Raw genomic sequence first — 12009 nt, forward strand, 5'->3', positions numbered from 1 at the left:
TTCCTCCTGTCTGTTCCCTTAGTTCTGTAAGTCGTAGATGACAGTGGCCTCGCTCTCGAAGTGCAGAGAGAGCGTGGCAGAGGAGGGGGCTGGGGCTGCGGGAGCTCTTGGTATGGCTTTGGCGTTCTTTTTCTGGGAAATAACATCCTCTTGCTGATATGAGCGTTCTAATCTCGTGTGTGTGCGCATGAAATTTCACATCTCAGAAAGTAAGCTTTGATTGAATAATGAAGTGTTTTGTGAATACTAAAGAAATTTTTGACTAATATGCTTTTTAGTAAAAATAATTCTGAAATATTACATTCAAGGGGATTTTGTGAACATTCTATGTGCCAGGTATCACGATAATAAAACTGTAACTTAGTACACTTTATATCTTGGATGATGATGGTAACAAAATATTAGGCTTCTGTGGAGCAGTTTCTCCCTTCCCATTTTAAAATTAAGGATTACTTTGGCTCAGGTATAGTCATTTTGGAAGAAAATAATTTTTAAAAATTCCACTTGCATGGCATGAAGAACTTTGAATGTGAGAAATGCATCAAAATCTTGATAAGTTACTTTTAATTTCACATTCCAGGCCAGACTTTCGGAGTATGAATCTTTAAGGGCACAAATAGGAGTCCCTGTGACATGTAGACATGAGTCATTGCAAGATGTATTGTTGAGTTGTTTGGGACACACCCAATAGATGAAAAGGCTAAAAAATGGGTGAGATGTGATTACAGAATTCTCCCTTTATCACTTAGTTACCTGTGCTTTCCTCAGCATGAATTAGTTTTGGATAATAGGTTCAGTAGTTGTGTAGGAGGGATTCTTATTGTGAAGTGGCAGTGTGTGTCCTTTGATGAAAACAAACATCATAAAATTGGAGTATAAGATTTTTAGAGAAGAGAAGTGTATCTTTAAAGAAGCAGTGAGTGCTTCGGGTCTAACTTCATGGGTTCCTTTGGTCTGTGGAGAACCCTGAGCCAGTCTCAGCTACGAAGGCAGGCCTCGCATACCAGGCGCTGCGTGGCGAGTGTTGGCTGCAGGCAGCTCTGGGAGCTTTAGAAATGTAGACACAATTCCAACCCAACACTGGCATGTAGCTGACCACGTTTCAACCTTTTTAACACTGGACCTGTTAGAACTACATTTATAATCAAGGGAGGGAAGTCATTTGTTAGGAGCAAATGGTTTTATGAGTTCACTTCTTTCTCTGCAGACGTTTGAGTTCCACTAAGAAGGTTCGTTTTCAGCTGATACGTCAGCTAAGCACGGTCACCTATCTGGTTTCCTAGGTTTGTGCTGCCAAACTACATTCTCAGAATTGTTTCGCAGAAGTAAAAGCCTAACAACACTGGAAATATGGCAATTATTCATCCTCATTTCAACATACTCTGTTTGCAAGTTCCCGCGGATCAGGAAAAGCGAGGCTGTAATCACAGCATTGACTGGGGCAAAAGTTTACAGGGCAGACTCTGTGCCCTCAGACTTGCTTGTTTTCCGCATAATGTGGGGTCATTTGTAAAAATATGGTATGCCAACAAAATCTGGTTTTCTTTGATTTAAAATGAAATTAGAGCAGTGATGTCTTTTAATTCCATTTTAGATTGTTTGAGTGTGCACCATGGTCTGAGTTGTGTGCTTTGCTGGGAAAGTCATTTGGCATTTTGGGAGAGCTGCGATGCCTCCAGTGCCGGCCCCCGCAGCAGTGCTTGAGAGGAGGCGAGAAGAGGTGGCGGGTTGCTGAGACGCTGACACGTGCTCACGCCCGGAGGACAGAGCCCCCTGCCTGCCCTCCGCTGCCCCAGCCTGAGACCTCACGCGCACTCTGCATCTGTCGTGCTTATCTGAGCCGTAGCTCTCACACTTGTCACATCTAAAGCTACAGGGGATGACAATGACTAAACAAGACGAAAAGAAAAGAAATGAGAGTGCGCCTTCACAAAACAAGCAGTCTGCGTGAGCTCAGGGGCTGGGTTTGCTCCCTTAGTCGGTAATTCCGTGCTGCTTGACCCCCCAACTTCAGAGGCTTGGTCAGAATGAGATCTGCAGCTCAGCTGGTTTACTTTCTGATTTGCTCCTGCTGAGTGTTTCTCCTTTCAGGTTAGAATACGAGCCTTTTTGTGTCGTCTGTCCTTTAATTCTTCTGAGAAGAGAGGATGGTAGTGGGTGTATAGCTCATATTCACTTGCTTTTTATGTTGCTCATACATCAATTACTGTTGGTTGCTTAGTGGAAATTTTTCTTTCACCCTCATTTTGGCTTTACCTCCAAATGCCTTCTTCTGCTGGCTGAAATTTAGCCCTGTAATTTGTGGCTTTCCGGACAGGGAACCTCCGTGGTCAGGTGGAGGAGGCAGGCCGAGTTCCAGCAGTGGAGTGGTTGGTGTTCCAGACAGAGAGCTGACTCTGGAGCGAGCGGGGTGGGGGTGGGGGGTGCGGACACGGTGAAAGTTGGCTTCTAATTCAAGCCTCACTTGAGGCAGTATTTTTGCAACAGGAAAGTGTCCTCTCTAATTAGCTGCCCCAATATGCAATTAGATTAATGACAGCCAGCCGATTTAGAAACCTCTTCCAGAGTAAGCTAACCAAACAATAGGTGTTCCAAGGACATGACCGAGAGCTAATTGTCCTGCCCTAAAGGATTTGTAGCGTCACCTCTTGTGTTTGTGGTAGACTGCCTCGTGCTTGCAAAGACAAAGCACAGTCTCTGTTTTGGGAGGCAGAGTTAAAACTTTTTCCTCCTGAGGGTGTCTCACTGGGAAAAAGAATCTATGAAATATACTTTTCCAGTACATCCTCTGCTCTCAAGGCATGTGTAAAGCTTTGAAATTAACTATTTTAGTTGTAATGAAGTTCTCAGGTCCTGGAGATGGATGTATTTCCATCATTTAAGATTTACTGAATATATGATCATTTTTGTGAACCATGAAAAACACTTAGAAAACTATTTGGTTTTTAGGCTGGATATATTTTATTGATAATTAAGTATATGTTCTTAAAAATACTTTTTATACTGTTACAGATGCTAGAAGAAGATATGTATAGAAGTTAAAAACTTTATCATCATTGATTTTTTTTTCTAAACTCCTCTGAAAACCTTTGATAACCTGCTGTTTTCTGCTTTTGAAGTAGGAAGATTGCAGCAAATTATTTCATTCTGAAACTGCACTTGAATAGAAAGTTTTGATATTGCTAATCTCATTTCATCCTATTCAAAGAATATAGCGTGCTTTCACCGTTTATATGAACGAAGGATAATTGTTATCATTTCTCTCCATACTTGGTCTCTAAGAGCAGTTTATTCTAGGCTTTCTCATCAATTAGCCTGGTCCCAAATTAAATCATGGAAATAGGTTGTTATAATTCACATTTTAAATATTTGTTGTTTTTCTAGAAGACTTCATTTGTGGTTAAAAGTAGCCATTTAAGTTTGTTTCACGCCTTTTCCTGAGGTGTGAAACACACTAATTCTGTAAAATCATTTCCATAAACCATAATTCATGGGTGCAGGCTGTAGTACTTTGTAGTGGAGAAGTATTCTTTGTTTCTTTCAATCACTTCTTAAAAATGTGACTAAAAATGGTAGAGGATGACAGGATGGAAGAATAACACCTTTTGTGGTCTCAAATAGTTCAATTTTTAAACATGAGCTTTAGGGTTCACAGGAGCAAAGCAATTAGTACGAAGCAGCTAAACTACTTGAAAATCAGGCAGTTTTTCTTGCCTGCATGCTGAGAAACATTTTCAGCCATTCCACACCACTGGCATCATTTGGTCTGATTTCAGATAAGCAAAGTAAATAAACAAACTCTTGCCCAAGTGGGAACTGGTTCTGCTCTTTGTTGTTCTAGCTCTGCAAAGCCTGACTGTCTCTCCAGCATCTTTGAATGGGTCCCATTGTTTAGTTATTGTGCTTTTCACAAGTGCCTGTCACTTCACCCTTGTCTTACCAATAGCTTTCTTCTAAAGTGGGTTGACATTTCAGTTAATTTTCAATGGCCTCAATGTTTTCCCTTAAATTGTGCCAGACTGCTGGGCCTGTTTAAAGTTAGAAAGTCTCATATAAATTGCAGCATATAAAAGTAAGTAACGTTTGTTAGAGATTTTTAAATTTTAAATTTGTTTTCCTATTTAAAAAGTGTAAGGTCAAAGATAATTTTTCCTTTCATATTCTTTAATTACTTGTATTGGTAAGTTAAATAATAGGGTTTAGAGTTTAGAACCTGTAGAAGTTGTAAGTTTTTATCTTAAAGCCTATTAGATATGTAAATATATACATTTTAATTCATTTTTGAATATACTATTGTTTAAAATTGTAAAATAAAGAATTTAGAAGGTTGATCAATGGCTTCCTTATCTAGAGGAGCAAAGTTGATGGCTCTGTACCAGTTACTATGTTTAGATTTTTATCGCATAAATTTTAAAAACCATAAATGAAAACTTTTTTATCTGTAGAAATGAAAGTAAAAATGAAACTACAGGAGAATGTTGTCCTTATAGCAAGAATTGAAACTTACAAACTACAGGGCAGTATTGGCACAGAAAGGGGCATCATTAGGCAAAATCCAGAAACAGGTTCTTGTACATAGGATAAAATGACATTTCAATTAAATAGACAAAGCGTGGATTATTCAAAAAAATATATAGCATAGCTTTTAGCCTTATTCAATATCTTACATAAAAATAAATTCCCAATATATTAACAGCATAAATAAAACTAAAAACCAATGATTAAATAAAAAATATTAGGAGAAAATATAGGAGAATATTAGTAAAACAACCTGATGAAGGTGGAGTTTGTAAGCTTGCTAAGAAAGTTTGATTCATAAAGCAAAGATCAACAGATTTGGTTACATGAAAAATAAAACATTCTCATTTGCAAAAGACACCACAAACAAAGCCAGAAAAATATTTGGTAGGCAAAAAATTAATTGTTATCTAAAGGGCTTCATATGGATAAAAAGAAAAACAAAACAATTTGGAAAGGATATGAAAATTAGGCAAAATGCAGACATGGCCAGTGAAGATTTATCAATATGTGCAAACTCATGAGCTGTCCGGATAAGGCAAACAGAAACAATAAGCTGTCATTTATCCCATCAGATTGGTAAACTTAAAAGGACTTATAATTTTTAATGCTGGTAAGGATATGAGGTAATTGACATTTTATATATATATGTTGATAAGAATGTGCATTTTTAACACCTAAGATGTGCTTACTCTTTGTCTCAATGATCCTATCCTAGAAATCCATCCTATAGAAAGTACCAGTACATAAGGATGGAATACAAGGGTATCTGTTAATAACCCATATGTTAATGTAAGTTAATTGTTCAAAACGTATTTTTATCAATTACAAAAAGTCAGTGAAAGTGGCCGGCCCCGTGGCCGAGTGGTTGAGTTCACGCACTCCACTTCAGTGGCCTAGGGTTTCGCTGTTTTGAATCCTGGGCACGGACATGGCACTGCTCATCAAGCCATGCTGAGGCGGTGTCCCACATGCCACAACTAGAAGGACCCACAACTAAAAATACACAACTGTGTTTCCCGGGGCTTTGGGAGAAAAAGGAAAAATAAAAAAATCTTTAAAAAAAACAAGTCAGTGAAAACTGTTTGAATCAGTTATGGTACATTCAAACTATGGAATATCATGATGCTGTATTAAAAATAGTTGGTAGATAGCTATACCCTTAGAAAAATGTACATGATATTCTTTAAGTGCACAAAGGAAATTGAAGATATTTATGTACATATAAACATATGATCCTGTATTTTATATCATTTTTGTTAATTAAAAACAATCATCCTATAAAATGCATACATTTGTATATTTTGGGGTGCACATAGAGAAAGTAGGGATATTTCCCTTGGGGTGGGTTAATGTGAGATTGTTTGAGAGGTGGAGGTGAAAGAAATAGGAGTATCTATTATATTTGTATTTTAAAAGTATCAATAAAATTTTTAAATGGAAATTTTGACCATTTCACTTTAAGGAAACATGGTATTTTGACAAAAGTCAGAAGTACACATTTTATGAACAAATTATTACTGAATTTAGAGGGGAATATACAGAACTGTAGGTTCTGCCATTGTGCTTTCTTCTCTTTTTGACGCAGTCCCAGGGAGATTGAAGCCCTTCTTGATTATGAAACATCCTTCCAGGGTTTCTTAACGAAGGGATGAATTTTGAAGTCAGGTATAGCTTTGGAGAACAGTCAAACTAAATTTAATAGCCACTCCTAATTTTCAAGTGAGACAGACATTTGGCCCTAAACTTTGAGCTTGCTTCCTGCATTTAGGTTATAACTCTGCCTCAGTGATTCAGGAGGCTCTTACTGTGGGACTCCTAAAAGGCAGTGGCTGAGTGCCCAGCAGCTTTCGGCTTGTCATGGTGGGCTCTGTCTTGCTGACATAGGGCCAGGATAAACTTAGTTCCTGAGACTCAGTTTCTCCTTCTGTCAGATGTGAATGATAATCTTGAGAATTAACTGGTTAGTTTTTTTAGATTATTTGAAACTCTCCATAAAAATATATGGTAATGACAGACTTAGAGATGGCACATTCTGTTAATTATCTTCTTCTTAGTAGATGCTATAACAAACAGTCGTTACAGATGAAGAGTTATTTATTACTCTGTGGTGGTATGCTAACTTAGAAAAGTTTGTCTTTGCTTATGGGATTATGTAATACTAAGCTGCTTATAATAATATATCATTGCAGCTTGATCTTCTCATAGTGTTAGAGCCAGAAGGAACCTTGAAGATGAGGCTGCAATTCATTTTAAAGAAGATCAAACTGAGGTGAATTCCTTGTTCATTGTTACACAGCTGGTTGACGACAGCTGGGACTTCATTTGACAAGATGCTAGGAAGTATTTCTGGTGTAAATGAATTAGTAAATTCATCTCTTTCCTCTCAATATAGGGTTCTTTCTATAGCATTTATACCTTTTACTTAGTATGTCCTTCTTGTCATACATGGAATGAACATTCTTCGAAAGTCTAGGTAATCTCAGCCAGTGTGGTTACTATGGAAAAGAAAAGCAGTAGCTTTTTTAGAACCTGGGTAGCTTTGCTTTCATTTTTACTTTTTTTCTTTCAAACTGAAATTTCTTTAGGATGTTCTATAAACTGTATTAAATGGACCAATTGTTGCAGAAAACATATATAAGTAATATTTATTTGCATGTTTTATTTTAGTTGGACCATTATCTAGTGATTTCCTTTGAGTTTATATATAATTAAAATATATATATATATGTATATAGAGGCCAGCTGTGGTGGCCTAGTGGTTAAGTTCAGCGCACTCTGCTTCAGCAGCCCGGGTTTGGTTCCTGGTCATGGACCTATACTGCTCTGTTAGTGGCCATGCTGTGCTGGTGCCCCACATACTAAAAAACACAGGAATATTGGCATGGATGTTAGCTCAGGGCAAATCTTACTCAGCAAAAAAAAAAATTAAAAAATATATGTATTTTTTTTTTAAAAAATAGAAAGTTATTTGAAGTAAGCACCAAATCATTAGGTATATGTAAAAGTACAAGATAATTTTTTAAATATGTAAACCATCCTTTAAAAACCTGAGCAGGATTACTTTTTCCAGAAGTGAGCATGGTTATTGCATTAGTTGTGTGAGGAATGATCCAGAGCATTGGGTGACCCATACACTAATTTCATTGGAAGCACTTGAGTAGGGAGGCCCTACTATGTAACAGGCAGTGAGTGTCATGTTGTTTTTGATATTCAATGAATTGAGCTTTGTAGTCTCAGTACGTTTTGGACATTTCAAGGCATGAATGCTTGCTTTATATGTCATCAGAGTTTGTTCTTATATATATATTTGAGACATTTTCTATATAAATGTATGTATGTGTATATGTAAGTTTATAGATGAGAGTGTGTATAGATATGTTTACCATGTTGGCATTTGAGGTGATTCTCTTTGTGATGAATGATGGTGACCTCTGTCTAGGACCTTTGAAATGTTTTAAAGTAAAATCCTATGTCTCAAACTAAAAGTATCTCAGTCTTAGGAAACAGTTTAATGCGTTTTTCCCCTTACTTTTTCTCTTCTTTTACACTCAAGTTTCGGTGAATAGTGATAGAAACAATGTTATTCTTGGTACAGAGATGACTCAGAATTACGTTACCTTTGGGGAGGTGGATATATGGTACATTCTGGAATAACATTTAAGACTTCTACATGAAATAATATCTTATGTGGCATAAAGTGATTTAAAAAATTAAAAAGTAATTACAAAAAATTGTTTTGTCACTGTGGTAACACTGATGCTTTTTCCCTGGTAGATTGTCATCACAGTTTATGTTTTTGATCTGATCTTTGTCCTTTATGTGTCAGGAAAACCTAAGCTGAGATGTGAGACTTTGCCAATCTTTGATCCAAATCTATGTTTCTGGCTAAACATATTTTACAATGTTACTGTGATTCACATCTTTTGGATACAAAGTATTTATATGGGTAGTTTGACTTGACAGCTTGAAATGTTTAATATGTATGTGCACTAATCTTAGTTTGTCTCTGTTAAATAATGTTGGTAATATTTTATCCTATTTGTCCTTATGGCCCAAATTATTTTTCTCCCTGAAATAGCAGTCAGCGTGTTAGTCTGTTATTTGCCTTTTTACTTTACATTTTTCCTCCTCCTTAGTAGACAACGTGCCTGGAGGGCAGAGACCATTGTCTTAATCGACTTTGCAATCCTAGCACCCAGCGTGGGGCTAGGCACATACAGGTATTCTATGACAGTGTGTTGCAAGAATGCCTGTAAAGTAGCTGTAAGAATGTGCAGGATGCCAGTGCTTGATGATCAAGGGAGACAGTAGTATAAATATATCTTTGTCTACTAATGCTTATGACCTGATGAAAACAAGTTAGACGTTTCGTAATAGAAATTATAAATCATTTACTCTGTATCACTTATCCATGCTTACTACATGGCTGTTACAGTTGGGTATTAAGATACAAAAAAGAAGTCCCTGTCCTCCAGCATTTCAGAGTCGGAGGACAAAACTATAGAATTATGATACGTAAAATTTATTAAAAAAAAAACCAAACTGCTGCTCAGTGTAGTTACTGACAGCCAGTTGTCAGATGACCTTGAATGAAGGTTTCTCTGCCTCGGTCCAGTCCACGAGGGTTCATGGTGCTGAATGACTGGGTTGCACCTTAGGGACTCTTGAACCTGTCTCGGGGAGCACCTTTCTGTGATGCTGGCGTAGAAGGAGCTGTGAGACCTATGGGCTTGTGCGGGTTCTTAGACCTGGGGGGAAATACTAGAACCTAGGTTTTTGGAGCTGAGAGGAACCTCTGGAATCATTCGTTGGCACTGGCCTGTCCCTGCCGAGAAAGCCCAGCAGGCATTTCCCCTGGCACACAAGTAGTCTGAGCAGAGCCAGTTCCTTTAAGAGCTGGCTGTCTGGTTCCTGGTACTTTGCATCCGCAGTGTGCTCTCTCTCCTGAAATGGTGGAGATAAAAGTAAAAACAGCTGAACTATTCAAACAAAGGGAGCTATAATCAAAACATTATGATAAGGCATGAAAAACCAATCAAACAAAACTACCTTCATGATTTTACTTAAGAATGACTAACATAGTATGTAGCACATCTTCAGTGTCTGAGATTTAGGTTATCCTCATTGCCCAGACCAGTGTTCCTGCACAGAACAACAGGGGCAAAAGCCTGTAACAGCTTCTCTCATGGTAGATTACGTTCAGAGTTTCCTGCTAACAGCTGGTGCTGTGTGTGGAGGCTGGCCTGGCCGGCCCTTTCCCAGGGCTGCTCACCCAGTGAGTTCTCCTTCCTGGCAACCGAGGCAATCGGCCAGTATGCCCCCTGCATAGTCAGACTGTATGGTTCTTAAAAGACCTTGGGTCAGCTTCCGTCAGCCTGCATAGATCTGCTGATGTTATCCTGGCTAAGTTAAGCAGTGACCTGTATTACAAAGCCAGTTCCTGATGTCCATACAGTAATCACTTAGGACATGGTAAATGAGTGTGATGATGGTGTGCTTTGCTCCATGCCTTGGGCCCTTCATTTTGAAATGGAAGCTTATAGTTACTCTTGAACTTACTATGTGTTAGTCACTGTGCTAAAATAGATAGTATTTATTATCTGGAATGTATCCCATTGCAACTCTAAAAGAATTAGATTAGAGAAAATTAGGGAGGCTCAGGGAACTTGTCACTCGCTAGTGTCATTGACAGAAGCCAAGCAAACCTCACTGACAGTAAGAGGAAATGAGGAAGACAGCAGTGTATAAATATTTCCTGTTTTGTCATTATGTATTATTTGATTTCCCTCTGAACCAGTGATATCTTGATATGAACTTTATAAATTCCTAGAATGATATTGTATCCAATTGTGCAAATATTAAAATTTTTCTAAAGAAGCTCTCAGCATTTTAAATATATTGTTATATCATATATTCTTATATAACTTCAGAACATTTTTACCATGGCTTGATTGCAGGCTTGTGTTGCAGAAGGCCCGTTAAGGACAAGTTCAGTGACTTAGCAGTGTCTCACTACGAGTCAGTGACCAACTTGAGCAGTAGTTTTGTCTCCTGACTTTTAGATAGATGATTGTTTACTTTACCAGTGGTACTCACCTATGCATAAATGTAAATTTCTGCATATGTCTGCAATAATAAATAAACTTCAGAAATGCTCTCCCTTATTTAAAAAAAAGTTACTGGGAAACAAACAGAGCAATCAAGTTGAAACCCTCAGGAAAATAAGACTGTGACTAAAACCATGAATAAAATGACATAGTCACCAGAATCTATAGGAATAATAGGGACATGTGGAATTTCATCTTTAAAGAGAGAACGTACATATTATCCTGATTACCTCCTAATTATTTTGGAAGGGTTTAACTTAAAGCAAAAAAAGAAGATGAACTGGTTTATCAAAACCTGGAGTTTAATGAAATAGTTCATTCATCTTCCTTTTATTCCTCTTTAGCTTTCTCATACAAGCTGTTAAGGAGCAGTAAAATGAACAAAAGTAGGCACTGGGAGAAAAGCAGACTGTGTTAGATTCTAGGTGAATACTAAACCTAAAAATTTGCATATATGTAATGCCTATATTTAATTGTAGAAACAAACATACTAGCCTATAGATAATGTTTATCTCCTATTTTCCACTGTGAATGAGACACAAATAGAATTTAAGATGATTTAAATGTTACTTTAATTGAAATCAATTGAATTTTATTTGAGCAAATTACCCACTTTAGCAAGGTTGGTAATTCTTAAAATTTGGAAATTATTCTCATGTTACCATGTAAAAACATCTTTAAAATGCATAATTTTGTTTTTTTGAGGTTAAATGGTCAATATCTCTCTCCTCTTGACACATTTTGTTTGAAAGACATATTACATTTGTTAAGAAGAAATTGAAAAAACATCTTTGCCTGTTTTCAAATCTGTTAGAAAGGAAGACTCTATGAGAAGGAACCATTCTTGAGGCCATACAATTGCAAAGAAGTTTGTCTGAAGTTCATAAGATGCTGGGTCTGGTCCATCAAAGAGGAAGATGCTACTCTCTAGTGTTAGACCTGCAGAATTTGAGTGATTTTCTTTTCACACTTTCCTTTAGGATTCAGAACCAGTTAAGAGGACTCATGGAAAGAGATGGAAACATCTTTAAATCATTACATTAGATAATGCCTACAAGGCAAAAAGTCATTTGTAGATTTGCTAATTATCTGGTTAAATTTGTTAGTGTTGACAGCAAAAAGGTATAATTTAGACCCCAAGAAAAAAGTTTGAAGCAAAGTAATCATATCAAAAGAATTGCCAAACTTCCATTTTGTTTTATTCTGTGTAGATGTGGTCTTAAATCATGAGATCTACAAGGAGATTTTGAATGAGGGTGTCCAGTTTTCCAAAAGGAAATTTCCAGAACTGTTCAGGAAGAGTTATTTAGAATTCCTTAATAGTCTTAGAGCACCTGTTTGAGGTTTTCCACCTGTGTATGCTTTATGTACAAATTAGAAA

General features: G+C 37.2%; 1 protein-coding gene across 12 annotated transcripts in view; it reads left to right on the forward strand.

The window, feature by feature from the left end:
• PPP3CA (protein phosphatase 3 catalytic subunit alpha) overlaps nucleotides 1-12009 on the forward strand; it is a 287954-nt gene that overhangs the window by 33079 nt on the left and 242866 nt on the right. For 2 of the 12 annotated variants that reach the window (XM_070263375.1, XM_070263376.1), the window contains exon 2: nucleotides 6711-6790. The exons of 7 other annotated variants lie outside the window; for them this stretch is intronic. The gene's annotated coding sequence lies outside the window, so the exon portion shown is untranslated. Of the gene's footprint in view, nucleotides 1-1692; nucleotides 2092-3989; nucleotides 4073-6710; nucleotides 6791-12009 lie in introns of those variants that run through there. 3 more of the 12 variants (XM_070263373.1, XM_070263374.1, XM_070263367.1) reach the window with 3 other exon arrangements.

The sequence above is a fragment of the Equus caballus genome, chromosome 3, assembly GCF_041296265.1.
Source record: "Equus caballus isolate H_3958 breed thoroughbred chromosome 3, TB-T2T, whole genome shotgun sequence".
In the NCBI taxonomy this organism is placed as follows: domain Eukaryota; kingdom Metazoa; phylum Chordata; class Mammalia; order Perissodactyla; family Equidae; genus Equus; species Equus caballus.